This window comes from Mus caroli, unplaced genomic scaffold (genome assembly GCF_978045245.1).
Source record: "Mus caroli unplaced genomic scaffold, Mus_caroli_1 scaffold_2, whole genome shotgun sequence".
Taxonomy (NCBI): Eukaryota; Metazoa; Chordata; class Mammalia; order Rodentia; family Muridae; genus Mus; species Mus caroli.
This window is the reverse complement of record NW_028227257.1, coordinates 51,572,337-51,589,903: the sequence shown is the minus strand read 5'-3', so window position 1 is coordinate 51,589,903 and position 17,567 is coordinate 51,572,337. Positions and strand designations below refer to the sequence as shown.

Below are 17,567 nucleotides of genomic sequence, written 5' to 3'. Positions count from 1 at the left end.
AACAAACAAAAACCAGACATAAAAAAGGTTCTAGGTGATTTCCTGAGATGATAAAGTCCAGTCTATAGGTGTCTGTCTTGAGTAGGAAATACATGATATCGATAAGTATATGTTAATATTATAATAAAACATGTGATATAGCCGGGCGTGGTGGCGCACGCCTTTAATCCCAGCACTTGGGAGGCAGAGGCAGGCGGATTTCTGAGTTCGAGGCCAGCCTGGGCTACAAAGTGAGTTCCAGGACAGCCAGGGCTATACAGAGAAACCCTGTCTCGAAAAACCAAAAAAAAAAAAAAAAAAAAAAAAACCAAAAACAAAAAACATGTGATATAACACATGAGCCCATTCTTGGTTTAACCTCCTGAGTTCTGGGACTGTCAGCATGTGCCATCACACCCAGCTTTCCCACAAGGCTCCTAATCACAGGTCCAGCCCGGGGTTGCCGCTTGGTCTCTAGAATGTCTGCCTGGTGTGGAGGAAGCCTTGGGTTTACTCTCCAATACCACGTAAACTAGGCATGGTGGCACGCACCTGTAATCCCAGAAAAAGGGGAGGCAGGAGATGGGAAATTCAAGGTCATCCTTGCCAGCACAGTGACACCAGCCTGGGGCACATGAGACTCTGTCCCTAAATAAATAAGTCAACATGTTTCCCACCTCCCCTGGAGAGAGCAGTAAATGTGTTCCCGTGCCACTTAACAGTCTACCACATTCAACTAAAGACACAGAGAGATGCATCAAAGTGCCCAGGAAACCCAGTGCACAGTTCTGGGGCCTCTGTTCTTTAACACTGGGAAATCCCACTGAGAAGTGCCTCCCAGGCTGTCAGGCAGATCCTCTGATTCCCTTCTATAGTTGTCCAACAACTACAAAGGCAGTTACTGTGGAAGCTACAGCCTTCAGAAATAGAAGGAGCCCCAGGAACTGGCATAGTAAAACACAATTGAGGCAATGGCCAGAGATTACATGGCGTGCACAACTGTCAGCTCTTCACTCATTTTCAAAATTGTTTTCACCCAGTCATTTTGGAGACATCAACTCCACTCTACCCTGGGTATCATGTTTTCTTTCGGGCTCGGTGTCCTGTGGAGAAAGTGAGAAGGCCTGAGCGTAGATCGCCTTCTGCCTTCCACATGGAACAAAGTCTACAGCTAAGCTTCCTGGTTCCTTGCTGAAGCCCACGATAACTAAGGATAATAAGGGTTTTGGAAAAGTGTTTAAATGGAGAGGCTCAGCAAAGTAAACAGGACTCCAACTCTAATTAAAGCATACTTTTAAAGATGGTCTTGGCATTCTGGGCTTAGATTTGCTTCACAGACATAACTCTAACTCTACTAGGAGGTGTTCGATCTGCTCCAATCTTTCATTCGTTCATCACTGATTATCAATCAAAAATTTAAAGGCCCTGTCATTAGGCTGAGACTCTACAATGAGACCAATATCCACTCAAGTTAAGGGCCAGACTAGTGACAGAGCCTTAACCATAGGGGCCCTGCCAAGCTACAGGTGTCATGGGCTGCTGCCCTTGTTTGTTTGTTTGTTTTTCCTCTACAAGTGGTTTCTGAACACAGCAGCCAACTCATTAGCTTTTTCTTTTCTCAGGAGACAAGGCAAGGAACGGAGCAGGCTAACGACAGAAGTCTCCACCGCACACAGGGGACATGTTAGCTCTTCCTCCAACTTTGCCTGCCTCCTGAAAATCTACAGTATGGCTCAGAATGCCTTAGAGACCAGCTTGTTCACTCTTGGGCTGTTTTCTGTTCAATCAGAGCAGAGCATCCCAACCTTACCTGCAGATGGAACTGCAGCTCCTTCTGGGAGCCAACACTGATCGGGTTAAGAAACCCATCCATCCACAGCACCCAACTCTCTAACAAGGACCTTCTCCCTACCTCAGGGCTCCAGAGCCTCACTGAGCGCATGGCTCTGGGTACAGAGAGCTCGCTGCCCCCAGCTTGGACTTTAAGTCTCACAGAGGCTGCAGCAACAGAAACACTGACTCTCAATCTGAAGCCTGGACATCTGAGATGGACATAGACTGAAAGCAAAATATCTCTCTGCAGGCTCATGTTTTGAGTACCAACCAGGCTGTGGAATCTTCAGGAGGTGACGCCTGGTTGATGGAGCCACTAGGGTCCATTTAATTCCTACGAAGAGTTTGCCATGGCTTGCATGGTGACAGAGAGATGTTCTCATAGACAAACCCCTCAATACCATGGTGGCCCGGAATTTCTAAAACCACAAGTCAAAATAAATCTGAAATTGTTTCTGTCAGATATTCTGTCACTGAGACTTAAGGTGTGAGTAGGGCTGGTTTCGCCTTGACTAGCGGATGCTGGGTCCTCACCCGCTCTTCATGCGCTGTCCCCACTGCACATGCCTGGGTCCTCATCTCTTAGGAGGACACTGGTCATGATGAATTAGGGTCCATTGGCATGGTTTCATTTTACCTGGATTTCGTCTCCAAGTGCAGCCCCATTCTGAGGCACTGGGATTCTGGCTTTGTCACAGAAACTCAGGGTGGGGAGGCACTTTGCCCATGACAAGCACCAGTAAGACATCCTGGTTTGGAGAAGACAAAGAAGGAAGAGAAAGGGAGCAAGGAGTCAAAGATGGCTGAAGCATAGCCTCAGCTCCGAAGTAGACAGCCCTTCCCCGCTGTCCATCACACAGCCCTGGCTGCAGCCTTGATTGGTGCCTGGATAGTCTCTCCCCGAAGCTACTGCCTTTTCCTCCATGGAATCCCTGACCGCTTATCCTTCTGTCCCCACTGAGCCCAGCCTTCCCAATGCTGCTTCTCCTCCCCAGGGAAGACCATAAAGGGGAAAGGGAAAAGTCTTCATTCCACCACAGCAGCACTCGCTTGCTGCACAAGGAGCCCGAGGGAGACTGGACATGGCCGGCACCAAGCAAGGGCTTGATTCCCGTGGAAGATGCTTATTCTCTGACAATGAGCCTCCTAACTGATCAGAGCTGCTGAGGGGCGGCTGGGAGAGCACCCAGTGCCTCCTCCACCTGCCTTGGCATCTTTTGTCTCTCTCGCTATGCTCAAAGCACAAAGCCTTCCAACTATCTGAGTGTCATGATGAAAACAGTCTTTGGGATTTTCCACTTTCACTCATAGACAGAGCCCTGAGTTCTCTGTGCTTGCTTGCTGCGTCTGGGCACTGAATGGTGATTAAGGGCATGCTCTTTGAAATCTGATCCAACTGTTTACCTTCATGTATAGGCTCTGCCAGCTACACACTGTGTCATCTCAGGAAGGTTACCTCTCTCAGCTATGAAATAGAGTCATACTGGAACCTTCTTGTGGATCCTGTGACCGTGAAATGAGATGATTCACACATTGAACCTTGCGTGCAGCCTGCAGCCTAGCGTGGATGTGACCCTCAGGAAACCTGAGTGTGGGTGCCGTGTTTAACTTCCAAACCGTGAAGTCGCCATTGTCAGGAGCAGTCACTATTTTTTATGTCACCATGATATCAGGGCTACTATAACCACCCGGGGAATGCTAGGGAAATAAACACGACAGCTCAATTCTAGTTTTAAAACCACTCTCCCCTCACTTCAAACTGTTATAGGTAAAATAATACCAACCAGTCACAACTTAGAACTTAATTAAATACAACATTCCTCTGTTTCTGACTTATGGTTTCATCCATAGATTTCCAAAGCCAGCACCACACCAATGTTTGGCGGAACTGCAGGTGTGCAGGAATATAGCACAGTGGTTGCGGGCTTCTCAGTGTTAGTGAGGCCCTACGCTCCACCCTCAGTACTGAAAAACAAAAAACCCCACAAACAAACAGAAAACCAAACCTCCTGTGCCTGGGCAGACTAGTGCCCTTTTTTTTCCTCATTATTCGAATAAAAACATCTTCAAATACAAAGCACACAGCCCAAAGCTGGTCTCTCCTTAGAAGACTGGAAACCAAGACCATGACATTTGTCCCAGGTACAAATGGATTTAAGCTGCAAATTCTTGGGGCCTTTGTTGCCTACGAACTACCACATCCTTGGGACCTTCCCAGCCAGCTTTGGAGCACCCAAGAAACTGCGACTCTTGCTTCTGAGCCAAAGCCCAGCTGCATCCACACGGCCACATGCTCTGTAGTTATCCCGTTATCTTGCCATTAAGGAAAACCCACACGAATTCCACTGTGGCCATGAACAGGTTTAAGGTTACTAACGTCATCACCAGAGGCTCCGGACTGAAAGCTTTCATCAAAGAAGCGATGCTCTTCTAAGCTGGCGTGGTGTTCACAACGTCTGACAAGTCAACGGATTTCAGAATGTTCAGAGAGTATTCAAAAAGGAGCTGAGACCTCCCCCACACACGTGAAAACTCCAATAGAGAGGTCGTCCCCTCTTTCTACCAACAAGGACATGAACCCACAGCGAGCTAAAGACAGAGCAAAGGAAGTAGGGATACAAAAGGCTTCCACTCTTCCACACCTATCAGGAGGATGGGTTCCATAGTGGAAAACCCTGTCCTCAGGGCAAATCAGTCCTGGATCAAAAACACGCTGGTTTCATTTATATTAAAAGAACTCATTTTGCCACCTGGAGACATTATCTGACAGGATCTGTAAAACTGTCCGACTTTCACATTACTTCTGAGTGAAGATACCTTATCAGACAGCAAGTAGGGAGAAAAGCCATTTATCACACGGGAGAGCTGAATCCCCCTCTTAATCTGTGGGCTTCAGCCACCAGGATTGGGAAGACTCCAGGTGACTGAAAAAATGACTAGGGGGGAGAAGCAGATCTTTGCCTTGCCTCCCAGTGTCAAAAATAACTCAGCTGGGAGAGCATTCCACTGAAGCTCAAAATGATTTGGCTTTCCTGGCAAAGGCTCACCCTGCCACACACTGGGCCCCACCAATAGATCAGAAGTAAAGGACCCCCCCCCCCCACACACACACCATGCTTGTTCACAGAGCTCAGCAGAGGGCCTGTGGCCAGTCGGAGCACCAGGTGTTTTATCTGGTTTCGCACTGGTGCCCTGAGTCCCTGGGTCTCACCATCCCTAGGCCTCTGTGGGAGCCTGGAGGGGGCCTGGCTTCTGGGGGTGGGGGTGGGGGCAGCTGTGAGGAGAAACAAGGCCCCACCCACACAGGCTATGGTTTCAGTTTCACCCAGCCTCAAACACCATTATGCAAATGAGTTGGGCACCCCAGCTCACCTCCTCCTTCCCATGCTCACTCTTCATCCCAAAGTTGAGGAGGGAATGTGCTGGGGAGGCGAACGGAGCGTATTTGCATCGTATTTACTTTCAAATGCCCAGGTGCCACTGGCAGCAGATTCTCCTTTCAGAAGGGCAATCACGAATATAAAGTGGTGAATTAGTCCAAGTGTCAAGAGCGAAGCCCTGCGGCGAATGCCAAGCTTCTCACATAAATGGAGTGTCGACGTGCTTGGGCTGGGAAGGAGTGGGGCAGAAGGAAGGGGATACCCTCCATTTCAGAGGTTTATTGGCACTAGTCCAAGGGGAGCCGGAGGGCCCCCAAGAGTGGACAGACAGCCACAGGCTCTGCAGATCTGCACTGCAAATCTCCAGTCCCGTGGGCTTTGGGAAAACAATTCCGCGCTTCACATTCAAGGCACGTTCTAGAAAGTAGGGAGTGCAGTCATTTTGTCTGCATCACACACCTGCAGTTAATGCAAGTGATCCGAGGTGATATCCACTCAGACAAAAAAAAATCTGCAGCCCCAGAGTCAGTGTTTGTAAGATTTGATTGAGGGTACGGAGGTGCAGAAACGGGCTTTCCTGCGTGACTGTGTTAAATGCTGGCTTGGGATTTTTCTTTCGAGAGTTTCGGACCAGAATAATTAGATTGTCAGCTCAGACGACCTTGTGAGCAGCATGGTGAGCCAGGCTACAAGATGCCCTAGGTTTCCCCCAGTGCTTCTCACGTCTTTTTCTGGATAACAAACCTCTGTTCCCCTCACGAACACTCTTCCTCAGCCCCTCTTACTAATCGGTTTCATTTTCAGGTGCTGGGTGGAACTCACAGCTGCAGGAGAGACAGATGGCTCTCTCTGACTTAGCCTGAGTGCAAAGAAATTCCAGTCAGGTGGGCGGGCACGTTTTAAAAGACAAAACCTACAGAGACTCTGGACCAGCTCAGAAAGAGAAGGCCATAGCACCGGAGTGAGGTTTGTATCTGTTAAGGATGCCGGAACCAGTGCTTTGCAGATCAGGCAACTTTGCCCTGAGAGATGGTTTATGATCTCCATACGCGATTAGGTCCACAGGGCAAGCAGAGCCACCAGGTGCTCTCAGTCTTCTCTGAGCCCCTTAGAGTCTCAAATGGTTTCCTTTTCCTGATGTGTGCAAGGAGGCCTGTAGCCGCCCGGCCCCTCCTGCCTGTGTGGACAGACTGGCCTGGTAAGAGCTGGGAAGTGCAGTTTGGCCTTCACAGAGGTCCCACCGGGCACCTTCTCACCACCTTTGGGTGGCACAGTCACTTTCTCTGACTTCCCGTGGCACACTGAGGACCCCTGAACCAGCCACAGCATGCACTTAGTGTGTTCACAATATTCTTAGACGCAGCACCTCTTTCGGTCATCACAAATAAGTGTCACAATCTAGGACATCTATAAAAACGGCCCCCTGCTTTATGCCAAGGCTCATAACTGATTAAATAAGTGACTGTCAACAGCTTAGCCCTAAATGGAGCATATGTGTTACTCTCTCCGAGGTCCGGGGAACACTGGAGAAGAAAGGGCAGGAAGAATGTAAGAGGCAATCAATGAGGAGGGCGCCGTGAAACACGGTCTCTTCAACAAGATGTGGTCACTGCAGTCATGAACTCTCAGCAACTCGGGTTACCTGAACAAGGCTGGGTGCCCAACATTCCCTCATAGATAGGATGGTCATCTCAAGTCCTACTCATTCTTCTGGGGCTGTTGGTGATTAACGGTTTTTCTTTAGTGCTGTGGCCACTAAGTTGTGATGCTCTAAGTTCCCCGTCTGTGCTCAAGCAAGCAACCTCCCCTAAACTCAGTGTCCAAAACACTGCCCTCAAATGAATCTCTAGGAACCTAAATGTGTTTACACACACATATAAGTATATTTACCTATATGTTGAATTTTATGTAAATAAATGTTTCTTCAAACCGCCAATCTAAGGATGCTATCAACTCCAGGGGTTTTAAACATTAGAGAATAAAATCAGTGAAGAGATGCTGAGAGAAACAACAAAATCTAGGATGACACAGTCTAGTGGAGAAAGTGTCCCCTGCCTGTGGGGACCAAAGCCACCCATCCTGAGTGGATGATTGGTATGAGTTTTTAAATGGAAGTCGGTAGAACATGCTCAGGAAAATGCACTTCTACATAAGCTAGAGAAAAGTAAAAGAACTTAGTTGCAAAGGGAAATAGGCCACCTCTGTTCTTGTTTTATACCCATACATATTCTTTCTGTCACAGAGAACAGCGTTAATTCTGGGAAGACGACCACATTTGTCAGGCTTCTCCAGAGAGGCAGGACCCATAGGAGATATACATGCATATGTGTGCATGAAAGAGAGATAGACAAACAGACACAGACAGTGATTTAAAGGGCTGGCTTGCACAGTGGTGGGGATTCAAGTCCACATGAGAGAGCAGGTTACAGAGCAGGCTACAGAGCAGGCTACAGAGCCATAGGAGTCGGTAATGCAGGAGCCACTCTTCCTGCGGTGTTGCATTAAATGCTGAGAATTCCCAGTCCTTTGGGGTTTAGGAAAACATAGTGGTGGGACATTGAGACTCTGGGACATTTTTTTTTTTCTTCCTACTGAAGGCCCCTAACTGATTGATCAAGGCCCATTGATATAAGTGATAATTTCATCTTGCAAATGACCTCACAGCAATATCAAGACTAGCAGTGTGGGGTTAGGGGAAACAGGGGTTGAGGCTGGAGAGATGACTCAGCAATTAAGAGCACTTGTGCTCTTCCGGAGACTCTGGGTTCAACTCCCAGAACCACATGGAGGCTTATGGATTGTCTTTAACTCCAGTTCCAGGGCATCCAGTGTCCTCTTCCAGGCTCCATGGATACATGCAGGCAAAACATCCATACTTATAAAATAAACATTTAAAAAAAAAAAAAACCCATAGAGGGGCCCGCAAGGTAGTTCAGTGGGTAAAAGGATTTGCCGGCAAGCCCAATGAATGGAGTTTGATCCCGCATAGTAAGAGAAGAAGAGAATTAACCCCTGCAGATTGTCCTCTGACTGCTATACTTACACTGTGGTATTGAAGCACCCAGCCACCCACACCCACACAGATAAGTAATGGAATTTGGAAAGGTGATTGTGAGATAGCTCTACATCAGAAGGTATTTACCATGCAAAAAAGTGATTAAGAGAATTGGAGGCTGGCTAGGAGGCTTAGCTGGTACAGGACCTGTAGTTCAAATATAAGGACCTCAGTTAGCCTCAGCACCTACATAAAAGCTGGGTGTTGTAGCCCTTGTCTAGAACCCAGGCTCGAGGGGCAGAGAGACAGATGGATCCCTGTAGTTCGTTGGTTAACTAGCTTAGCTCAGGAAGAGACCTTATCTCAAAGTAGATAAACAAATAACTAAATAAATACACAAGGTGGAGAGTTATTGAGGAAGATACCTGTACTGAGCTCTGTCCTCTACACTCATGTGTGCATACACTCATGTGCACATGTGTGTACAGACATACACACACTCACATGAATATGTACATACACTTGCACACACACACACACAAACACACACAGAGTAACAGAATAACATTGGACCAAATGCCAGCAACTATTTTCTAGCAGTCAGCACGTGCAATTAACCACTGCAAGGACCACAGGTGTCTGGGCCTGGTCACACCCGCTGTGTCGTCTCAGACTTGTTTCAGTTTGCAGCTTTAGAACAATGAGGGCACTGAAAAGACACAGGGAGTGTGACCAGGCAGCAGAGGGAACTTCAGATGTGGTAGAGAGGATAGGATACCAGGGTGACGAAGCAGATATGAGACTTCTGTCTCTGAGTGACTTGCAGCCAGGAGCCGCACTCTCAGCTCCACGTTTAAAACTTAAATTCTAAAACTGGTTGCCAAAACTCATGATTTAGGAGATTTCGTAAAAGGTGTCCACGTTCCAGGACCCAGTAAAGTGGGTCCCAGCCCATCCCGTTTTCTTATGGTAGAACATCAAGGCCAGGTAAGTGAGGAAATCAGGTAAGAGGCTGTAAGACCTCAGCAAGATCTCTGGCTCTTTTTTATTTTATTTTATTTTATTTTATTTTCACTTTATTTGGTAGTAGAGATTGAACTCAAGGCTTTAAGCACACCACACAAGACCCTGCCACTGAACTACAGCCCCAGACTTTTGTTTGTTTGTTTCATTCTATTACTTTGAGACTGACTCTTGCTAAGTTCTCCAGGCTGGCCTTGAACTTACGATTCTTCTGCTTTGACCTCAAGCCTGGCTCTGGCCCCAGGACTCTGAACAGCACCAGTCCTTGGGCCACATCTGTGTAGTCACACTCCAGATTGCTGCTTTCCATCTCGTCCCCTCTGTCATCTGTTCAGTGATTCGGTAACCTGTCAGATCTGCTTAGGACTGACCTCAGGTGGGACATGAATTCTAAACAAGAGAACAGGAGACCAGACCCATCTGGAGATGTGGATGATGGGTGATGGCTTAAATCTTCCAAAGTAGAGTTTAGTAAAGAAATGCCAGGTTCCAAGCTTTTAAGTTCAGCAAACTAACAAACAAAACCCTAACTATACAGGAGGTTGGGCTTTTGTAACAAAAAGAGAGAATCGAGAATCTCAGTTATTAACAGAAATGGCACAAGTGAACCACAGGGAGTTATGGAAAGAAGCAGCTGAACCAAGCATGGCCACTGAGACAGGGTCAGAACAGTGCCCAGGACACAAAAAGACCCCAGGAGGTGGTCTGGGCGTGAACACTGTGAGTCTTAGGATTTCTGTTGCTGTGATAAAATACAAATATAACTTGGGGAGGAAAGGGTTTATAAGCCTGTCTGTCATCCAGGAAGTCAAGAGAGAAACTCGGGGCAGGAATCTGGAGGCCACGGAGGAACAGCATTCCTTGTGTCTTGTTCAGCCTCCTTCCTAGTACACTCAACACTGCCTGCTCAAGGTGGGCACTGACTCCCGTGGACTGGTGCTCGCACATCAATCATCAATCCAGAGAACGCCTTGCAGCTTTGCCTACAGGTCAATCTTATTCCCTCTCTTCTCAGATATATCTAGGTTTGTGTCAAGTTGACAAAAACAAGCAGCACAGGAGGTGAAAGAAAGAACATTCCAGATACACTTGGACGTTTCTTAGTATCAGAACCAGTGAACCTGGCTATGCATCTCCTCTGCACTTCTGAACTCTCACAGGCTTGCACACCAAAAGGCTTCATAAAAGACTAACTCGATAATTCAGACAATCTCCGTGCCTTGGAAATTATGTTTGAATTTCAAGCTCTGCCTTTGGAGTAGCTCCTCAGACACACACAGTGTGCTTCAGAAATCAGCCCAGTGTGTTGATCCTTCCAGCACTCCCAGACAGACACAGACAGTAGCGCCCCCTCCTGGCACACGGCCTTCTTAGCCCCCAGGGGTTACTCCCTCCTTGCTTCTCAAGGCCTGGTCCAAATTCTGCTTCTTTTCTCACTGAGCACAAATCCACAGGAGAGTCACTGTCCACTCCTGATCATTGAGAGCCCTGGAGGATCCTCCCTCCTTTAAGCCATTCACTGCTTAGGTCTTACTTTCCTATAGTGATCGGCCATCTTTACTGGAATTCCTGTCTAGTTCATCTCATATCTATCAGAACTCACTGCACTGAGATGAATTGTTTTCTGGTGGTGACGGGACAGGATCCAGAGCTTAACCCAAGCTGGGCAAGTGGCTCCACCATTGGGCTACATCCTGGCCAGTGTGCTGAGGCCTGGGAGTGTGACTTTTCAGTATTTGAATAGTATTACTCCCCAATCACTACACAGGAATATTTTAGCAGATTTCAGATGAGAGCAGGTGTATCCAAGGTGTTAGCAGCCATAAAGATTAGCGGCAAAGCAAATGGCTATTGGTGTCCTTGAGGATGGACACTGACTACAACACCTGCCCCAGAGCCCCTCAGCCAACCAAGGCAGTGTCCTGCTCACTGCCTTGGTTGAAAAGGATCTAACTTCACACACAAATGTGCTTGTAGGATTGCACCCGACAGTGCTTGGGCATCAGTGTGTTTGCAAAGGCTGTAGAGAGGTAGTGGGTAGGGATGGACCTGCTGGCACTCCTGTGGAAGGCACACAGGGTAGGGATGGACCTGCTGGCACTCCTGTGGAAGGCACACAGGGTAGGGATGGACCTGCTGGCACTCCTGTGGAAGGCACACAGGGTAGGGATGGACCTGCTGGCACTCCTGTGGAAGGCACACAGGAAGAGATGCATTCACTGCAAATATGACCCTTGGTCCAAAAACTAATGCTTCCAGAACGTTCTTTGTCCCACATGTGAACACAGAGGAGTGAAACTCATGACTTCTGAAACCACAGAGTGTGTTTGACTTTTTCGTCTGCATTCTCTTCCTTGAACAACTTCTGTGTAAGGCGGGATGACATTCTAGAACATGCAACTCAATAAGGAGGCAATTTTGCTGTTTTTTTTTTTTAAGATTTATTTATTTGTTTTATGTATATGAGTACACACCAGACATACCAGAAGAGGGCATGAGATCCCATTACAGATGGTTGTGAGCCACCATGTGGTTGCTGGGAATTGAACTCAGGACCTCTGGAAGAGCAGTCAGTGCTCTTAACCGCTGAACTATCTCTTTAGTCCTAATTTTGCTGGTTCTAAACAGCAAGAAGTTCTTGTTTGGAAAGAGTTGGGTTCAACTAGAGTGTTCTTTATTTCCTTTATTTTCCCTGGTGTTGTCTGGCTCGATAGCTGCTAACCAGCAGTAGTTAAGGTCTTCACACCCATCCTGGCAACAGACCACACTGAGCCTCCGTCTCCTCTACAGACTGGAGCTATGGAGAAGGTGTCTTACACTGTCTCCATGTTCCACAAAAGAACACCCTTGCTGAAGGGGTGGCTGGGGTATCATCTGGCACACAGGTGTCCCCACTTGTTATTGGTGGCTGCTCAGCCAATATACACTTGGGGAATCAAGGGGTAGTCCCTTAGAGATATTTCACTGATTTTTATAACACTTCCACTTTGTAAGCCTCTTAATGCTTCCATGAAAGAAACTGTGCCACCCAAGCCTAGCCCTCACACATGGTACCCTCTCTAGCCTCATCCGCATAAATGGAGTCCCAGGTGGTACCATCTGCTCTGGGTTCTTGAAATATTGACCTGACCAGAATGGCCTGGAGTTTCAAAAGTTGACCTGTCTCTGTTGTCCCTTCTGCTGGGACTGTGACTCCTGTGCGACCATTCTCCTGCCTCCCAAGCGCAGGGTACAGGCTCTTTCTGTCGCACCAAGGTCCCATGCGGAAAGCCAGTAGTTCCAAGAGGACTGAGGGTCTGGCTAGTTTTGTGTCAACTTAACACAGGCTGGAGTTATCACAGAGAAAGGAGCTTCAGTTGGGGAAATGCCTCCATGAGATCCAGCTGTGGGGCATTTTCTCAATTAGTGATCAAGGGGGGAGGTCCCATTGTGGGTGGTGGCATTCCTGGGCTGGTAGTCTTGGGTTCTATAAGAGAGCAGGCTTAACAAGCCAGGGGAAGCAAGCCAGTAAAGAGCATCCCTCCATGGCCTCTGCATCAGTTCCTGCTTCCTGACCTGCTTATGTTCCAGTCCTGACATCCTTTGGTGATTAACAGCAATGTGGAAAGTGTAAGCTGAATAAACCCTTTCTTCCCCAACTTGTTTCTTGGTCATGATGTTTGTTCAGGAATAGAAATCCTGACTAGCCGGGCGTGGTGGCGCACGCCTTTAGTCCCAGCACTCGGGAGGCAGAGGCAGGCGGATTTCTGAGTTCGAGGCCAGCCTGGTCTACAAAGTGAGTGCCAGGACAGCCAGGGCTACACAGAGAAACCCTGTCTCGAAAAACCAAAAAAAAAAAAAAAAAAAAAAGAAATCCTGACTAAGACAATCTTCATTATAATTCCGCCCACAACGTCTTAATTAGAAAGCTATTTGCTCACCAACCCATCCCCCCCCCCAATAACCTGCAAGCACCCCCAAGTGTGCAGCCTGAAGGTGAGAGACTCCCACACCAGGCTTTGGCAACCAAAGCTCGACACAGATGTCTCCCCATCACCGCAGCCTGAGCGAGGTGCCCAGCTGTGCCAGTCATTCTCCTCTGCCGTGCCACCACACCACCATGCCATTCCTCCTCTGTAGGATTCTTCCCCTTTTTACCTTTATTAACTTTTAACTGTGTATGTAAGATGTGTGTGTGTGTGCATGTTAATACAGGTGAAGAATGAGACTGACTGACGGTTATCCATCTCTACCCTGTTTTATTGAAACAAGATCTCTCACTGCACCTGAACTAACTTGTTCAGTTAGCCCAGCTCTGCAGATCTGCCTTGTTTTGACTCTAACCCCTTGTACTGGGGATCACAGACATATTCCACCTTTACGTCACACTAGGTATCTAAACTCAGGCCCTCACACTTGATCAACAAGCACTTTACCCAGTGAGTCATCTTCCTGGTCCCTTTCCCATTTTGAACACTTCAATCTATTTGCCACTTTATTTCCTAGCAACTTACCCCTTCTCGCCTTTTACAGCCGTCATATTTCATCCTACACTACATTCTTTGAGACTCCGGTCCTATGACATTTTAAAACAGAGCCATTTGTGGAGGAGGGTTCTGCTTTAGCCATATCTAATATCTGCTGCACAGTCTCTGCTGTGTTAGTGTCTGGATACTTGTGAGTCGTGACCAAAGGTCCTGAGAAGTCTTACAGCTTTAAAAAAAAAAAAAAGTATGTATTTCTATTGGCTCATCTGGACTTTCCAGTCCCATCCCAACTGTAGGTCTTTGGAGAATTGCAGCCCATAGCTCACTAGCGCCCCCTGACTTCCAATAACACCTCCGCAGGCCTGACTGCAGTAGAACAACCGACCAACAGGTGGCCTGCACAGAACCCAGCAGCGCGCGCGCGTAGGGGGCGGGGGAGGCGGGGAGGAGAATGCAGGTGGCTGTGTGGGTGCCCCGATTTCATGGGCTTCCATGTTAGTTGAGCCAAGCCTTGCAGCTGTGGGCTTCGTAGAGTACAGCGGGGCAAGGGGTAGCTTTATGGCCTGTGGAGCTTTCTGTGCGATTGTAAAGCACGCTTTCCCTAAGGAGGTATCCATTTGCATGCTGGCCTCCTGAACATGGAGGGGCAGACCCTGAGTTCAGACGGTGTGTCTCTGCTCCCATGGCCTAAGGTGAAGTGTCGAGGTGTGGGGATGGGCAAGGAGTAGCAGAAGTGTGTGATGGAAAGAGAAGGGTTCAGAGCAGAAGCCCACGTCCTCATTCTCAGGGGAGTCTGAAATTGACAGACAAAGAAGGAGATACATAACAGTCCTTTAACCAACCTTCCAGGGACCTGGAGTCCTAACCGGGGAGAGCCTTGATACTGCGTGCTTCAGGACGAGGCTGTGGTTCCATAGTACACACGGGCCTCCTGGTGGCTGCCCTGAGGCACAGATCTAGAGGCCTGACCTTGGGAGGGAGGAGGCATTACCTTACCACAGGCTCTATCCCCGCCTCTTCATCTATGTAAATTGCTTTTACAGCACGTGTCATAAATCAGCAGGAGCCGCTGTTACTTTTGTACTGGTGAGAAGTCCAAGTTGCAAAGGCTGTGCTGGCCCTGCTTTCAGCAGGGGCTCCCTAGAGCAGATGCAGGAGGACCGGGACGCTCATGCAGGCTCATCAAGAAAGAAATTAAGACCAAGTCCGGGCCTGGCTACTTTGGGCATGAGCCTAGGTCAAATAAAACAAAACAAAACAATCCCAAAACAACAACAACAAAACTGAGTGTTCGAGACTCCTTGTTTAAAAAGTAAGTTTCCAAACAGGGCTGGGAGGTGGCTCAGTGGGCGACGTGCTTGCTACGCAGCTGGAAGACCTGAGTTCAGATCTGAGGGACCCACGAGAAAAGGCAGGTGGGGCGGCTTGCATCTGTAATCTCAGTGCTGGGGAGTGGGGAGGAGATGGACAGAGGCAGGGAGCTTGCTGAGCAGGCAGCCACTCTAGCTGAGATGGTCACCTCCAGGCTCCACCAGAAAAGCTGAGAAGCAGGGCTCCAGAGGGAGATATTGCAACTGGGCAACCGCACACTGTGCACGGGTGCACACAGATGTGCACATCAGACATACATTCAGAGCTGCAAGACAGAGGCCACAGAGCATTTAAATAAGCACACACCTTTTTGAAATTACACAGGATGTATGTTCCAGAGGCCAGCCTAGTCTAGATCTGTCATGGGCTCAGGGCTCAGAGCCGGAGAGGGCGGGACTTAATGGCTGCAGGTCCTTGAGAAAGCAACTCTGAAGTAGAACAATCTGGAAAGACCTCTTTGACTGGTGGCTCCCAGGATGGCCCTCCAGTGCGAGCCCAGATTCCAGCTTCTGGCATACTCCACAGCCTCAGATCCCCCATCTTCTGCATCGTGAGTCTGTTTCGTAGGTATGTGCATTCTTATGCGAGGTTATCTTTCCGTTTCCCCAGTTACTGAGGGACCCAGAAAAATAAAACCCATTTTTCTCCTGGCTTTTGCTTAGCTACCTTTCAGTGCACAGGTACTTGAATCTGAGTCTCTGAGAGTCCACTGGTCTCCCAGGATCCTGCCTGCCCTGGGCCTGGCCTGTATCCAGGCCTGTGTTCAGCACTGGGCATTATCTGTCTCTCCTGGGCTGCCCACTGCTACCCTGCTTTCTGTCCTGACTTCCTCAGATCCTGGAGTGGTGGCTTCTTGGGCACCTCTGTTGTCAGGACATCGTTTGCCTCATACTTTGACATCTCTTCAGCAGTTACTTCAGAATACCAGCAAGGCACTCAGTCTTATAAACACACGGCTTTTGCTGTGCTTTAGATAACAGCCCATTTTACAGGAAAAGGATTGTTAAGTATTTATGTAGGAAATGGCTATGTTCTGCAGGCCGCTGGTGGAAACAATCTCTGCTTGGCCACAAGAGTATCCCCCTAACTTCAGAAGAGGACAGGTACCTGTAAACTCCTGAACCCCAGTGCAAGGGGACACCCGGCTGGCAGCCTGTAACCAGACACACTCACTGTACAGACCACGTTCAGCCTTGAGTCCTAGCTCCCCACCTTCTGACTTTGAAGTCAAAGTTTCACATCCTTGAAAAATACTCATGGCAGAAGGCTAGTCCCGAGACTAAAATAACTTTCCACGAAATGCTCAGAAAGCGGCTCCTTGCCTGTAAATGCTGTGATATTATAAGAAACACCCTTGTTTGTGTGCGGTTACGTCTTGTGTAACTGCCTCAGTGGGGCCTGTGAGCCCATCGCAGCTCATTTCTGTAACTTCTAAAAACCAGCACTCTTTCACTATAATGTGGCACCTTCTCGGTTCTTTAAACTATTTTTCTCTACAAGTTCTCATGAATTGATGGTTCCTGTTTTTCTGAATGTGCTGTTGGAGCCTGTGTTTCTGAGGGTTCTCCACCATGTTGGTTTAACAACTAGGCAACAAGCCAAAAGTCATCCTATCTTGCTGCTGCTGCTGCTGCTGCTGCTGCTGCTGCTGCTGCTGCTGTCCCTTGGAGAGTGGTCCTCGCTTGGTAGAAACCATCCCCTGGGGGGGAGAGGCACCACTGGCTCCCTGAGGAACTCGGACTTCAGAGAAAGGGAAAGGAGAGCGGCAGAGTGGGTGAAAGTTCGGATGGTACGAGACTCTGAGATTAGCCGCCGTGAGTCACCAGCCCTGGGCTCAGAACCCCCCAGAGGATACCCCGTTCTGTATAAGTATGAGACACACCTCTCCTTTTTCACGCACCCCACCCCTTTCTTAGCAAATGTAAGTCCAAAATCTACTTCCAAACCTCTCATTATTCAGCCACTTTAAAAAGTAATTCTTATTTGTTGAGATTATTATATAATTACATCATTTCTTCCTTTCCTTTCCTCCTGTTCAAGTCATCCCATGTGCCCATCCCCCTTGCTTTCTTTCAAAATCACGGCCCCTTTTTCTTGAATTGCTATTACTTTTAAGAAAAATTTAGACACAGCAAGACCATTTGATTCACCTAAATATTCAAAAAAGACTTCTTGCTAACAGGCTGACAGCACACACTCACTGTCAGGAGACAGCCTTCGAGAGGAGCTAATCCACACTGAAGTGGACCTGAGACTCCTCAGAGCATCCCTCCCCCGAGCATGTAGAAACACATGCGAGCTACACGCTCTGATCAAATGCTAGGTCTGAGGCTCTGCAGTGCTGCACAGCAGCCATCTGTCTCTCAGGTCTGAAGGTTAGAGGCCAAAGGCAAAGGCTCAGCCAGGCTGTGTGCCTTCCAAGGGAAGGGTCTGCTCCAGGCCTTTCCCTCATCTTCTGGTGATCCTTTGGCTGAGGCTCGGTGTCTCCAGCCTCCTAGGACCTGGGTATATATGTCCACC

At 48.3% G+C, this 17,567-nt stretch overlaps 1 long non-coding RNA gene across 1 annotated transcript in view; it reads right to left on the bottom strand.

Annotated features, from left to right (window-relative positions):
* The window catches only part of LOC110289897 (uncharacterized), a 66,054-nt gene that overhangs the window by 35,011 nt on the left and 13,476 nt on the right, over positions 1–17,567 (bottom strand). The gene's annotated exons all lie outside the window — the stretch shown is intronic.